We start from the raw sequence: 16,563 nt of genomic DNA, 5'->3' as shown, positions 1-16,563 counted from the left end.
TTCACAATATCAAATAAAACCCACATTGTAACAGACTAAATAGGCTAGTTATCTTAAAGGTTAATAAGTCAACATCTTGAACAATTTTTTTAGATATTCAATATGGAAGTATTTTCCACAAGGGGTTTTTTAAATATTTATTTTACAGCAAGATGTATTTTACTTATATGAAGGCTACCGTTAGTCTAATTAGAAAGTAAATTTATAGAAAAATGGCAAGATTTTGACTGCTTTTTCCACATCGACATATGTAGATAAAGACGGACCAGGCAAGGAATTGCAAGGCTTAACTGCTTTATCCTGAGCCTCACTCCCCTGAAGTCTACTGTATTTACACTGCATGGGTCCTCTCCTCCCTTTGTTGTTTTGCAAGGGCATTCCATGGTGGAGTTTAGAAACAGACTCCCTGATTCCTAGGTACGTATCCTGCTGATGCACTATACGCCTGTCCCCATTCAGATTACTCCTGCTTCTGCTTTCTTCCTTCCCTCTGTTATAACCCTATGAAAAGCTCATTGTTGAGTAGTAGGATTATGACCTCAGAGGCAAATCTCTCTCCTGTCCCCTACTCCATTCCTCCTCCTCCTTAGCTGTGCTCCCACAGCTCTTTGTTCAATGATGGGATTCTGACATCCATCCTCCTGAGATTATGACATCCAAGGTAAATCAGCCAATCACTGCTCTTTCCCTCTTCTCTGTCTCTATTACCTCCCCTCAATCTTTATTCATTTTCATATAGCTCTCTTGTTGAGAGCCAGTATAATCCAGCAGACCAAGCATCGGAGTGAATCAGTCCTGGATTCTATTTTGATACTACCAATGACTCATCTTTATGTTGTATGCAGTGTAGTTATAGCCATGTTGGTCCCAGGATATTAGAGAGACAAGGTGGGTGAGGTAGTATCTTTTATCAGACCAACTTCTGTCGATGAGAGAGGCAAGCTTTTGAGCCACATGGAGCTCTTCTTCAAGTCTTGGAGAGGTATTTGACTGTCACAGCTAAATGTAAGGTGGAACAGATTGTTTAGCATAAGTAGTTAGCACATATTGTAAGGGACCATTCAAGATGGATTTATAGTTTATTACAACAACCTTTTGTAGAGGTAGTAACAGGCCACTCTACCTTAAATGGTCCCTTAGAACAGTGGTTCTCAAAATTATTTGATCCCACCTCCCTGTCGTAGTTTGTCCCCTCACTACTGCCCACGCCCGTACAAAAGTACATATATGGATATATGCGGTGGCAGTGCTTCACTGGAATCAGTTTCGGCTTCTTTGTTTTTCACTTGAGTTTTTTTTTTCCTGTTGCACGAATGAACCACAATCCGCTGTAAGAAGAGCAAAAGCAAAACACTGCTTGTGGTCTATGCTTACAATTAAATGTCCACACCATGTTGTAGCAAACAGATTAACGCACAGATGGCAACAACTTTGTATAATGCTATGCAAGCTTAACATAAATCTGTCAAAATGCACATCATCTACCACAGCCGACTCATAGCTGCAGCACACAGGGTCACGTGCACCTGCAACAGTTGCTGCTTGGCTTGTATTAAGCATGCTCACGGAGTCACACAGACTGAGCGTGCTCAGTAACATCTGCTGAAGCCTCTGCCCTCACTATCTCCCCCACCCCGCACTATCGGCAAGTATGGGTCATCTTTGCTATCTAGAGTCAAATGCACAGCACCATCTGGGGACCTGATATGTCTCGAGGAATGCGTTTTGATAATTATTCATTGCTGTGGGTAAAACATGCACAGTACATTTTTCCCCTAAAGTTTCTCACGTCCCCCAAGAATATATTCCATGCCCCCCCACCGGTTTGAAAACCTCTGCCTTAGAATATGTGCTAAGTACTTATGCTAAACAGTCTGTTTCACCTTACATTTAGCTGTAATCCTTGGAGTACCTTTCCCAAACCTGAAGAAGAGCTCTGTGGCTCAAAAGCTTGTCTCTCTCACCAACAGAAGTTGGTCTGATAAAGGATATTTTAACTTCACCCACCTTGTCTGTCTAATGACTCATCATGTCAGCTTGGGCAAATCACTTCACTCTTCTGTGCCTCAGTTACCTCATCTGTAAAATGAAGATACTCCTTTCAGTCACATTTTTGAGACTATCAAAAAATACAGTTGGAATGACACACTGGTCCAAATCAGCACTGTAGAAGGAGTTTGCTGTACACACGCACATGCAACTGAGCATTTATTTGATATCTGTAGGCTGGATATATGTACAGATACATAAATTTCCACAGTGGCCTCAGCTATGTTACTTCAAAGAACTAATCATTATAATTATATCTCTGTAATACTACTATTTGAAATGGAGTATATAACAGGCCCATTGTATGAAACCCCTACAGCATGTTGCATGCTGTAATCAGTTATTCTTCTTCGAGTGATATCTCTATGGGTGCTCCACTGTAGGTGGGTGCAGCAGCGCCTCCTGTACCTGGGATTAGAGATCTTCATTAGCTGTGTCCACTGGATTGCACATGCGCATCTCCCGATCTCGCACTGTGAGCTGCATGTGTATATATAGCACTGTGCGGTCCAACTGTCCCTGGTTCCTTCTTAACCGCCTTTGGTCAGGAATGGAATCCGCAGCAGAGCCTGCCTAGCCTTTGAGCTGTTAGATAATGCCTTACCTATTAGTTTTAGTAGAGTTTAGTAGTCTTCTTTCCTTTATTATCCTCTCCCTTAAAATTGTTTTCCTTCCTCTTGCCCTCCCCATTAGTTCATAGTTTAGAATTTCCTTTTTCCACTTCCCACCCTTCCTGACTGGGGGAGGGATAGCTCAGTGGTTTGAGCATTGGCCTGCTAAACCCAGGGTTGTGAGTTCAATCCTTGAGGGGGCCATTTGGGGGAACTGGGGTAAAAATCTGGGGATTGGTCCTGCTTTGAGCAGGGGGTTGGACTAGATGACCTCCTGAGGTCCCTTCCAACCCTGATATTCTATGATTCTATGACTGGGAAGCTTTCTCCCTCACCCGTATTCCTGGGTTTAAGGGATGTATTTCCTGCCAGGAGGCCTTTTCAGTAAGCAACTATCACCTATAGTGCATCAGCTGCCTGGGAGAAGGACACATCCTGCAGCAGTTCACTCATTGCCACAGCCTGACTGCCAGGGCCAGAAAAGAGTGAGACATTCAGCTGCAATTTATCCTCTTGGACAGAGATCATTGCATCCAGCATTGGACCCTGTCCTGGACACTTCCCCCACGTGGCTCTCACACTCCACTAGGTCATCCACCAACCCCCATTCACCGCATTCTTCTAAGAGGAAATCTTCTCTTTCCCATGCTGATGGGAAGAAACGGGCTCCCTCATCGCCTTCTGAGGCACCGCCCGCCAGAACACTGTACTCTGTGAGGTCACTAGCCTCAACATCTTCGGGGATGAGACATACCTTCAGGGACTGTCCAAATACCTCCAGTACTGGAGCTAAACATAGGTCTAAAGACCCTAAACAGGTGGACCTGCAGGTGTTGGCACCATCTCTCAGGACCAGAGACTGTAATGCAAGACCTTCAAAACTGATGCAGACTGCCCCAACCAAGTCAACTTTGGGCGCCATGGCACTGACGAAACCACCAGCACTGGCAGCTCTATTAGCACCAACATCCTTTTTGACACTGACAAAACATGCAGCACCAGCCAAGCTTTCAGTGCCACTGCGCTCTCTGGCACCAACTACATCCTCAGCACCGAGCAAGTCCTCAACTCCATCTGCTGGCTGCTCAAGAGAATGCACCTCTTCCTTGGCACCAATGCATCCACTGGTGATGATGGTGCTCCTTCCTCCTCCCCAGAACTTCAGATACCCCAAGGACCTGCTTGTATCTGACCTGCCTGAGTCACCACTACTCAGGCATGAGCTCCCTCCACCTCCGTCCTCTTCTCCAGAGTGACAGCACTGTTCCCTCTCCCCTCTGAGGACAGCACCATGCTTCCCCAGCATAGAGGAAGGGGAGGAGGACTACCCCGCCTCCCCCCTTACATTCAAGACAGGCACAAAGCACATCATCTACATGTCCTCAATATCCACGAGCCCCAACAGACCCAGGGCCCTGGTATGGCCTACCATGGATGCAATGCCACATACCATTCCCTCCCTGTTGGCCATACTGGGATCCAGGGGCCATGCACAGATTGCAGTTCGGGAAGCCTCCTATATAGCAAAGCTGGAGGCCTACATGTTCACCATCCCCATCTGTTTCTCTACCACCAGGGACCAAGCCATTTTATAGCGGATGAGGAAGAAGAACTGGAGGGAGAGGTTGCACCACCACTCCATTTCTCCTTTTCTTCCCCCAATGAGACTATCATGCCTCTGCCCCCCCCCCCACATTATCCCATGACTTTAAATACTTCCAGGAGCTGTTTCACAGGATAGCAGACTCCCTTAAGATTCCATTGGAGGAAGTGAAAGAACAACAGCATAAACTGCTCAACATCCTGCAATCATTCTCCAAAATACCTGTCCCTGTCAATAAGACCTTTCTTGACATGGCCAAGGTGCTCTGGCAGACCCCAGTGTCCATCCCACCGACCTGCAAGCAGGGAAACAAAAAATATTATGTCCCCACTATGGACATGCAATTTCTTTTTTCTCACCCCCCCTTCAAATTCCTTAGTTGTCAATGCCATGCACAAAAAGGGACACCAATACCAACCTAGATCTACCCTTTATAACAGGGATTAGAAGCAATGGGATCTATTTGGCTGCAAGACATAATCATCTGCTATCCTCCAATTCCACATCTCCAACTATGAGGCTCTCCTGGCCAAATATAATTATGTCAATTATTCGAAAATACAGGAATTCTGCCAAGACCTTCCTGATGACAAGAAGGAGCAGCTCCAGGCACTTGTATCCAAAGGACAACTCTTGGCCCATACAGCTTTACAAGGCCCCTGGGATTCCACAGATACTGCTGCCTGTTCCATAGTGACTGCCATAGTCATGAGACGGGTGTCATGGCTGCACCTCTCTGGCCTCCCTAATGAGGTACAGAGCACCATTGAGGACCTACCCTCTGAGGGTTCCAAATTATTTGCAGAGTGCATGGATCAGTCCCTGCACTCCCTGAAGGACTCTCAAACAACTCTCAGCTCTCTGGGCATTTATACGCCAGCACCAAAGAGATGACCAGGGAAATACCAACCTCCCCCACGATCCTGACCACCGCTGTTCACTCCTCAGCGACAATACAACACACACAACACCACTGACAGAAGCCCCCTACCAAAAGCAGACATACAATTCCTCAAGGGGCTACCTCTCACACACCTTTGACCAAACAACAATTTTGAAGGTGTGGTTGAGGCCCCAAGAAGCCTCCTCCTGTTCCAGTCACAGCAACCATCTCCAACATCCCACCAGTTTGGTGACCATTTAGCCCCTTTCTTTCCATCATGGTGACTAATTGCAGGGCTGGCTCCAGGGTTTTTGCCACCCCAAGCAGCGAAAAAAAACAACAGCCGTGATCGCGATCAGCTCTACCGCTGCCGCTTCAGTCTTCAGCGGCAGGTCCTTCGCTCTGAAAGGGAGTGAGGGACCTGCCACCGAATTGCTGCTGAAGAGGGAGTGAGGGACCTGCCGCCCCCCTCCGTTGGCCACCCCAAGCACCTGCTTGCTGGGCTGGTGCCTGGAGCTGGCCCTGACTAATTGCCTCAGACAAGTGGGTTCTAGAGATCATCAAGGAAGGATACTTCATCCCGTTCCTATCTCCCCCTCCAACCTTCCTCCCCCACCCCCATCCCTGTTCAGGGATCCTTCTCACGAACACATTCTATGAGAAGAAACAAACCACCTTCTGCAACTGGGAGCCATAGAATCGGTCCGAGCCTAGCACAGACAGAAGGGTTTTTACTCCCATTATTTTCTGATCCAAAAGAAATCTGGTGGATGGAGACCAATCCTCGACCTTTGAAACCTCAACAAGTTCATCAAACTGCAACACTTCAAGATCGTTATCCTGTCCACCATTATCCCAACACTGGAACAGGGGTACTGGTTCTCGGCCCTCGACCTCCAATATACGTATTTTCACGTGACAATACACCCTGCCTACAGACAGTTCCTCCAATTCATCATGGGGACCAATCACTATCAATACAAAGTACTGCCCTTCAGACTCGCTACAGCGCCTCAAGTGTTCTCCAAAGTCCTCATGGTAGTGGCTGCCTACCTATGAAAAGAGGACATCGTCACATTTCCATACTTAGACTGTCTCCTCAAGGCACCATCTGAACCAGATGCCCTTCATGCCATACAAACAACAATGGACCTCTTCTTGAACCTGGAAAAATCTACCTTGACATCAGTGCAACACCTGGAATTTATCAGGGCACAACTGGACGCCATACAAGCCAGAGCCTTGCTCACAGATTTTCAGCAATAGTCAATCTTGTATCCATGTTGAGAACTTGTCCCCAGATCTCAGCCAGACAGGTCTCCAGCTGCTTGGCCATGTTCATGGTAAAGTACGCATGATTGCACATGCAGTGTCTCCAGGCATAGCTATGTACATGTATCTCACAGACACAACCTTTACAAACTCCTCATGCCTATCAAGGTCAAGGACTCATTACTCTGATGGACACAACACAAAAACGTTTCTTTTGGGGTTCCTTTCCTTCAACCAGCACCATCAACTAACCACTAACAACTGATGCCTTCTTAATCAGTTGGAGAGCGCACCTTCAGACCCATACAGTGCAGGGTAGGTCCGTAACTGAATCCACCCTACACATCAATCTCCTAGAGTTATGAGTGGTCTGCAATGCCTGCCAACATTTTCTATCATTGGTCACACATCGGAGTCATAATGGACAATATTGCCTGCATGTTCTACATCAACAGGCAAGCTGGTGCGAGGTCCCACTATACTCAGAAGCAATACATTATTGAACTGATGTATCTAGCATGACATCTCAGCCACACACCTCCCTAGATACCAGAACACTACAGCGGATTCATTGAGCAGGAGATTCTCCCAAGATCACGAGTGGGAGTTGGATACTGGAGCCCTTCACTACATCTTTAGCCCCTGGGCATTCCCCACCATAGATCTCTTTGCCACAGCAGAGAATGCCAATGTGCTCAATTTTGCTCGAGAGCAAGCCTAGGACTCAGATTCCTGGGAGATGCATTCCTCCTCACATGGGATGCACCACTGCTCTATGCCTTTCCTCCCTTTCCCCTTTTGTTCAGAGTACTCCACAAGATCCAAGAGGACAGAGCATGAGTCATCTTTTTAGCTCCAATATGGCCATGACAGATCTGGTATACTTACCTTATTAGCATGATGGTATGCCCTCCAATCACTCTGTGACCAACTCCACGACTCCTTTCACAGGATGTGGGTCGAATACTCCATCCCAATCCACAGCTACTCCACCTGATGGCATGGCTCCTCCATGGTTCTGGAATTCAGAGATGACTTGTTCAGAGGCAGTTAAACAACTATTCTTGAACAGCAGACGTGATAGAACTAGATGCACTTAACTCCACAAATGGACTAGATTCCAATCATGTTAACGCAATGAGTGCTCCATTACTGCTCATCCTGAACTATATTTTACACCTTAAAATATCATGGTTATCCATCAACTTCATTTGTGTGCACTTGGTAGCCATTACAGCCTTTCACCCCAAGATAGATGTTCACTCCACGTTCACCCACCTGCTCATGAAAAGCTTCCTGAAAGGCCTCCAAAACCTTTACCTTCACATACGGGATTCCACCCCAGCTTGGGACCCCGGCCTTGTCCTACATTCTCTTACTAGACCACTGTTGGAACTAATGGTAATGTGCTCTTATGTTCACATATCCTGAAAAAAGCATTTCTTGTTGTTATCACCTTTGCCCATTGGGTTGATGAAATTGGATCATTCATGGCATACTTCTCATACAAAATTTTTCATAAAGGCAAGGTTATGTTATGTCCACACCTTACATTTTTACCCAAAGTACCATCCTCTTTCCATCGCAAACAACCTATCCACCTTCCCTGCTTCTTTCCAAAGCCACGCTGTAACCAGCAGGAGGCAGCATTATATACCTGGATGTAAGACGAGCATTAGCGTTCTACCTGGACAGAACTAAACCTTTCAGATGATCGCCAAACTTATTCCTATCAATGGCCAAAAGATTGAAAGACGTGGCCATTTCTAATCAACACCTTTCCAAGTGGATCTCGCAGTGTAAACACTTGTCCTACAAACTGCATAATCAACAATCTCCTCCTGGAACTCAAGCAAATTCCACCCGCTCTCTCTCCACCTTGATTGCCCCTTTCTCTACAATTTCCTGATTGCTGACATTTGCAAAGCAGCCACATGGACATCCATGGACACTTTTAGCCACCACTATGCCATTACTCATTACAGCATCAGATACTCTGCTAGGACACACTGTCCTATCATCTGCATTAAATGCTGTTCCAAAGCCCCAGCCTTCCAACTAGGGGCACTGCTTTATAGCTCCCTACAGTGAAGCACCCATAGGGACATAACTTGAAGAAGAAGAAGAAAAGGTTACTCACCCTGTGCAGTCACAGAGGTCCTTTGAGATCTGTATCCCTATGGATGCTCCCCTACCTGCCCTCTTCCCCTCTGCTTCGGAGCTGAAAGATAAGCTCTGTGATAGAGAAGAAACTTGGGGATTCGAGACGAGGAGGTGCGTATGTGCGGTACAATGGGCACTGCTAATGAAGATCTCTGATCCCAGGTGCACGGAGCAGTGCCACACCCATTTACAGTGGAGCACAAATAGGGACACACATCTCGAAGAACCTCAATTACTGCACAGGGTGAGTAACCTTCTTTTTTCTCTGGGACATTGAGCTACCAGATGCAATAATTTGCAAACACTACAAAATGATAAGACGTCATGGGATAAAGTTGGGATGGAGGCACGGCTAGGGATTAATGGAAGAAAGATTTTCTCATGACTAATGCTCAGGACTAAGAGTCAGGAGCCCTGGATAGCATTATATGCTCTTCCAGACTTTCCATGTGACTTTGGGTAAACCACCAATGACAAAATTTTCCTATTTGGATGTTTAAGTTTAGGTACTTAAATAAAATTTGCCTGATTTTCACAGATGTTGAGAACCAGCAGCTCCTGTTAAAGTCTACAGGAACTGTGGGTGCTCCACGCCTCCTGAAAATCAGGCCAATTTATGTAGGCTACTAAATATGAATTTACTCATCTTCCTTTAGGAACCCAAGTTTGGAAATGTTGGCCTTACAAGAACTGGGTGAAATTCACCCCAGTACACTACTCATCTGCCTCATTCAGAATCTTGTGAAGCTTCATTTGTTTTTTGTATCGCAGTCTGAGATGATGAATGATATATAAGAGCAAAGCATTATTGTTATATTGAAAGTATGCTTCATATCAGTCCTATTGTATTCTGTATATATTCAAAGGGTCCTCTTCCAACTTATATCATCCTTTGAAATTAACTTGAACCTCTTCTGTCATGTTTTGTGCAGTCTCATTCAGGCTTCTGAAAGGTAAACCTCAAAAGGTACTGAGGCACGAAAGAGAGAGAGGGAGGTTGAGGAGATAAGAGATAATAAAGCAGGGGGGAAATGTGGAACACCAAAGGAGGAGATGTTTTCCACAGGGAAGTGATTAATGTAATATCAAATACTGTATGAGAGATACAATAACGAATCACAGAAGTGTCCTGAAGTAAGAGATGAAACAAAACTGTTTGGGGTTTTTTTAGTTGGCATGGTATAAGTTTGTAAATTTTAATAAACATTATGGGTGGGGGAAATACTATAGGAAAACACGTGAAAGATGGAAGAAAAGAAACAGAGAGAGAGATACTTTAGAAAGCCAAAGGGGAAAAGAAATGGAAAAAGAGGACACACGGAAGGGAAATCTTATTATATTAGATACTGTGTAGTTTTCTTAATATAATGCCAGTGTTACAATGAAATACACATGAAACTTTGTTTTCATGTGGCCTAATATATTTTAAGATATAGAAAATTAAGGCTTGGATTTCAAAATTTCTTGAAGGTCCTCTCCAAACACAAACTTATCTGTCTCAGACAAAATTCTTTTGCTTGGTGTTTAAATGTTGCCATTAATGATACTGTTGCCATGCCATATTGTGGCATCTAGGACTATGAAGACCATCCATGTAAAACATCATGAAAAAACTAACTTGTAATGAAATGTAAGGTAGAGCTGGCTTGATGACCTAATGTTAATGAGGATAGAACATTTGCAAGATCAAGCACCTGGTGGGAGTTAAGGGCGCCATTCGTTTTTTCCCAAGAAATGATTAACAGCTGCACAAGAGGAACAACTTCAATAAATAAAAAAATTGTGCCCCCACTGAAGGTGATATATATCCAGTAATCTCTGTAGAGTATATGGGGGTTTAATTTATAAGTATGGCCGTGCTATATTACCATCAGTATTCATAGGGTAAGGTAAAGAACTCACTCTAGCCATATTTGGAATTAAAAACACAAGGATTGTAAATTGTCAGCTAACAAAATGAACTCTGCTAGTTTCTCTCCCATAGGATGCAGATTAAAATTCAGATAAGGAATGTCTCTTTCTTTAATCAGTACTGTGCCGTATGAAAGCAAAGCTTCCATCTACTATTACATGGGATGCTAATTAACTTAATACATTTCCCCAATGACTCACTGTATTTGTCCAAATGTTTTCAGTAATGCCTTTTTTTTTCCCCTCTGCACAAAATAAATCCTACGGAGCTAGGGAGGATTAAGATCAGTTCCTGCATCAATTAAGCAAGCACTTTTCCTGTTGAACCTTCCCATTTTGTGTTTAAAAACACACAGAGAACAGTTTCTGAAAGGATGCATAAGAGGTGATAAATGAACAAATGGTGATATTAGAGGATTATGGCTGAGCAGAGCTGGCAGGGACTGCACAACATATACCCACTCTGTAGTTTGCTAGTTACTGGTATGTTGATATACAGTGTTTCATGCCGGCTAGACAGGGTCAAACTGGCACTTACAATTCCTACTATCTCAGTCACAGCAGGAGTTGTCATAGTTAAGAGAATTTGAGAGACAATGGCAAAGTAGGGGTTCCCAAATTAGCTATCTTGACACTTGTATTAATGAGCATTATGAGATAAAATACCTAATCTTACCTACCAGATTGTGGTAGTTAAACTGTGCACCACTTTGGGGAAAGCACGTTACCAATAGCTGCCCAAGCTTCCCAGTGTTCGGGTAGTCCACTTTTAGGAAAGGTAATGCTGGGCAGAGCCAGGACCTTGCTGCCACTTTTGGAGTGGTTTGCACACCCAAGGGAAATAAAGGGACAATGTGTCAGTCCCTTTGGAAAATACATGGAAGAGAAGAAGGTCCTTGTGCTCCCTTGCCATCAGGGCTGGTTCTAGGCATCAGCACTCCAAGCATGTGCTTGGGGCGGTACTTTCCAAGGGGCGGCACTCCGGCTCTTTTTTTTTTTTGCTTGGGGCGCAAAAAGCCGGGAGCCGGCCCTGAGCGGAGGTGAGCTGCGGCAGTGGGGGGCACGGGGAGGGCCACAGGAAGTAACCCTGTGGGGGAGCAGAGGAACCGCTCCACCCCAGCTCACCTCCGCTCCACTGCCGCGTGCTCCCCCAAGCGCACCGCTACTCCGCTTCTACCCCCTCCCTCCCAGGCTTGCTGCGTGAATCAGCTGTTTTGCGGCAAGCCTGGGAGAGAGGAGGGAGAAGCGGAGCGGCAGCAGCGGCATGCTCAGGGGAGCAGGCGGAGCGGAGGTGAGCTGCGGCGGTGGGGGGAGCGGGGAGAACCACAGGAAGTAACCCTGGGGGGCAGAGGAACCGCTCCCCCCCCAGCTCACCTCCGCCTCCTCCCCCGAGCGTGCGATGCACCCGGGGGAGGAGGTGGGCCGGGGATTTGAGGAAGGGGTAGGAATGGGGTGGGGAAGGGGCGGAGCTGGGGCGGGGCCAGGGGTCGCAGGAAAATTTTTTTGCTTGGGACAGCAAAAAACTTGGAGCCGGCCCTGCTTGCCATGAACCCACCAACATTCAGTCACAATCCAAATGTAAATAAGAAAATGAATATGACTCTGAGGCAAATGCTTCTTCATGCTTAATGTCTGAGTTGTTTCTGGGCTCTGGGAATCTCCACAAGGTTGAGGGAATTAATCTTCCCTCCCAAGTCATAGAATAAAACTGTTCCCATAGTTCAGTCCTTACACTGCAGTATTGCCCATTCTCCTCCCACTGCTCCTTCAGAGAACAATGGCCACTCAATATTGGTTAGTGGGAGATCTCACATCCTCATTTCTTTTCCTCCCCATGTTCCACACCTGTGCAACAGCATGTGCAGAGCTACATGCTGTTTCCTGTGATATGCATGAAGTTCACATACTCTGTGAACCCCTCAAATCCTACCTCTCTCCACCCATGCAGTGGAATGGCATTTGTTCCACTGTATCTGCCTCTGTCCGTGGGAAATAGATTTGAAGTAAGTGTGTATATTAAAAATGTTAGAATAAAAGAAATAAACAGCTTAGTCCCTAACAAGTCCTACACAAAAAGTTTATATAATATCAGTAATATCTTGAATTTAAGTGTTTAATAATCTAGGCTTAAGCACTTGAGTACTGTTTTTTCTGCTTTGCCCTTTGTGATTGTTTAGACCTGACTAGCTGATTGCCTAACTTTAGGGCCAATTTTGTTTAAGTAGTATTTACATTTTACACCATTGCATGTGCATGCAAGGGCCACTTATTAGGTTGATTCTTATGAAACATATACTCCTAAGTTTTCAGTGCAGTTTTAATTAGTCATGTCCTCATTTAAAAATGTATCTCATAAGAGTTTGAATTCTTCATTAGCCACACTTACCTGCTTTTCTCTGCAGTGTTATAAGAAGCATACCATACATAAGAAGTATATTTGTGCAAACTTGGGTGCCTAAAATATTTGGTGCCTAAATAAGTGGCCTCACCTTCAAAAGTGCCGAATTCCTGCAGCCCGTACTGAAACTTACATGTGCTCCAGTGTTTCTGAAATTCAGGTGACTTTTAACTAGGTTCTAAATATATACCTCACATTAAGCATCCAGGTTTGAAAATGCTAGTCATGGTAGGTAATAGCTTCCTGCTTAAGACTGGGCCTTTCAGAAAGCTCTACCTCTACCAAAACGACAGTTGCCTTCGCAGCCCTGCAAAATTCCTCCTGGGCATCAACATATCTGGGGACACAGAACTAATTACTTCTGTGCATGACTGAAGTTTGATGGAGTGGCATTGGTGTGTACAACCCTGTTAATACTAAATTTGCTTCCGTGGCTCAGGAGAGAATATCCTAGTTGGAACAAAGTTGAACAGGCTTCTCAGCATAAATGTACAGTGACAGGAACCTTGAAGTGGTACCTGGACGTATGGAGGATGGAATTGTCATAAATAGCAATATATAGCAACAACTGAAAAAAATCTTTACCACCTTTAAGGTAGCGGTGGCGGAGGGGGGGAGGGGAGGCAAGGGAGAGAGAGTGAGCGTAACCTTTCTCTCCTGAAGGAGGGTGTTAAATATCTTATCCAGTTGTGTTCACTTCAGTAGTTTCTAAAAAAAATGGTTTCCCTGATTTAATAAGAAAAATTTGGTTTTTAAGTTTATTCTTTATCTTAAAAGACACAATGTTTATAAGAAAGTGGTTAAGGAGGGGAAATTAGATTAGTAATTAGTTTTGGATAGTTCCTTTTATCAAAGAACTTCAAAATTCTGAACCCAAAATGAAAGAATTAGACCTTGCACAGCCCCTGCAAAGTAGATAAGTATTGTTACCAAAAAATAAAATCAGATGCATGAATCACAGAAAAGTAGTGTATAGTCAGGATGGTTTTATTGTTTACCTAATCTAAGGTTTGGAGCAGTGTTAACCAAGCAGTTCATACATATGAATTAGTGCATCTTTAATTGCTATAGTTGAGTTCTGTGTACTAATAAGATAACATATGAAATTTTTTGGCTGAGAGATTAGTTTAATTAATGTTTACTTTATTAATTCCTTACAATGTTAGTTTATAATGGAAAAACTGCTCCTTTGAAATTTGTAACCATTAATGTTGATACCTCAAAAATATAGGTAAGATCAAATAGGTTTATGTAAGGACCTAGAAAGATATTTCAGCTAGAATTTCAATACTTGGAATATTATGTACAATGAGTCTGCTGATAACTGCATATTTTATTTTAAAGCTTCTCTGCTTACCTACCAGCTTCAGTATGTGAGATATTTCATCTGGTACAGCTTGTCTATAGGTGAAAATTGCAATGTGTTAGACATGATAATCTACACAGTGTTAAACACTAGATGTAGCTGGGTGCTTACATCTGCTAGCTTCTGAATAGTTTCTCTCATTATATGATTAATAATAGAGTTTTGAGTAGAAAGTCCAGCATGCATTTTCATCATCATGTTTGTAATAATTTGTTTCAATTACTGCATTGCTGGCTCTCATAGCACTGAAGCAGGGGGCATAATCAGGATCACAATTAGCAGTTAGCGCCATTTTCAGCCTGTGTTGTATACGTTGTGGTTTGATCATTCAAGCTGTGTGCTGTGATCTTGTACAATACATGACCTAAGCTTTAATGCCCTTTGTCTTTAGAAATATTTTCAGCAAGTGTTTTAGTGTGATGTTCCTGAGTATTCTTAGGGATTTATTGCCTTGGGAATTACTTGTATGGCTTAACATTTTCTCCACTGGGGGTGGTGTGATATTGAAAGGGTATGTGTGGTGGGGAGAATTACTTTTCAACTGTAAGATTTATTTCCTTAATTAAGGGAATTGTCCATGATGATAAACATCAGTCATCACTCTCAAGCATACGACAAGGGGTGTGTCAAAGGCTCAAACTTAGGCTCCATTTTGCCTTTTCACCTGAAAATGAAGCTAACCCAGAGACTGACAAGTGATCTGAATGGTGTTCAGTGGCCATAAATACGGTCTGGTACTCAACAGGGAAATGACAGTTAGGACTGAATACTAGTCCTGACTCTTTATGTTACCCTGGGAAAATCACTTTACCTGGTTGCCTCTCCATATTGGGGAGGATTAAATTTTGTAATATAATTTGAGATTTTCAGGTAACTACACAAAGTAAAGTGTTAGTAATTATGATTGTTACCTAATTAGATGGGGTTGCCTCCTATCCACTATTTCAGGTATATTTATTTGCATTTGAAACATGAAAGCCAGATGAAACTAAACACAAACTCAGAAGAGGAGAGGGAGGAAGAGGGGTTAGTTAGTTTGATAATGTCTTAAATACAGGGGTGGCTCCGGGCCCCAGCACGCTAAGCGCGTGCTTGGGGCAGCAAGCCACGGGGGGCGCTCTGCCAGCGCCACAAGGGCGGCAGGCAGGCTGCCTCCAGTGGCTTGCCTGCGGATGGTCCGCTGGTCCCGCAGCTTCAGTGGACCTCCCGCAGGCGTGCCTGCGAAGGGTCCGCTGGTCCCGCGGCTTCCCGGTCCCACCCCTGCTTAAATAGAAGTCTACAGCATACATGTATGGAACTCCCTAGATATTTTTAAAGCCTCAAAACGTAGTCCCAAGTCTTAGTTAAACCTAATGTCACTAGAGTTTCCATGACACACTTCAGTACAGAGAAGCATTGTTCGCTATAGCTACCATACAATATGGCTATAATGGTTCTTTGAATCTAGAGCTCTAGGTTTTTACACACTAATAAGGTCATTATTCAGTGTATAGTTTTTTATTTAGAGTTGAGATTATGGTATTGGTTACTCAGCAGAACCTGGGAGACCCACTGTAAATTACTGACTAAATGAACAAGCCTAAGAATAATGCATCACAAAATGTACTTTATTCATTCATTTTGACAAAAGTAGTTTAACTGTTTTATAATTTAGTAGTAAAGGACTCTATATTTTGTAAGTAGGAAAAAAAGAATTCTCATGTTACTAAGACTCACTATAACACTTTGCTGTTAAATAGCTCCTGAAAAGTGCAGAAAGACTGGTCATTTACTCTATAGAGTACAGGTCTGCTGATTCTTTCTCATGAGTGTGTGAAGGCAGCAAGTATTGTCAATCACTGGAACAGGTCTTTTGAGATTGGGATCCCATTTTCTGTCTGAATGGGAAAAGTTGACCAAGACAAGTCTTATAAATTATAAAAGACGGTTATGCTACAATAATTTGTGATACTTTCCCAGGTTCTCAGATTTTCCTTCAAATAACGTTAAAGAAGCCTGACAATTCCCTTGTGATTCAAACTACTAAAACCCACCTGCTTTGCATAGAAACCTTAGTGGCTGTACTCCATAATGAGAAATTCCACGGTGTTTATTCAATACTATTTGCAATACTTTAACAAAGTAAATTAACTCAAAATGTCAGAAGAGATACCACCAGTACTGGATATCAAGAATCTGAAGGCTAATATCATAATTTCAGAATGGAAAAACCTGCTCATAATACTCTTCAGCATCCTGCTGAGAAATTTCCTGATCTCTGCAAACAAGAAAGAAGCGTACCTGGCTATAGCTATGGTTTGTGTATAA

General features: G+C 43.8%; 1 protein-coding gene across 1 annotated transcript in view; it reads left to right on the top strand.

The window, feature by feature from the left end:
• The first annotated feature begins 582 nt into the window (after positions 1 to 582).
• CUL1 (cullin 1) overlaps positions 583 to 16,563 on the top strand; it is a 123,829-nt gene continuing 107,848 nt past the window's right edge. The window contains exon 1 of the mRNA XM_045006080.1: positions 583 to 661. The gene's annotated coding sequence lies outside the window, so the exon portion shown is untranslated. The remainder of the gene's footprint in view (positions 662 to 16,563) is intronic.

The sequence above is a fragment of the Mauremys mutica genome, chromosome 2 (genome assembly GCF_020497125.1).
Source record: "Mauremys mutica isolate MM-2020 ecotype Southern chromosome 2, ASM2049712v1, whole genome shotgun sequence".
Lineage (NCBI taxonomy): Eukaryota > Metazoa > Chordata > Testudines > Geoemydidae > Mauremys > Mauremys mutica.
Note: the sequence above shows the minus strand (reverse complement) of the source record. Positions and strands in the feature narration are given on the sequence as shown.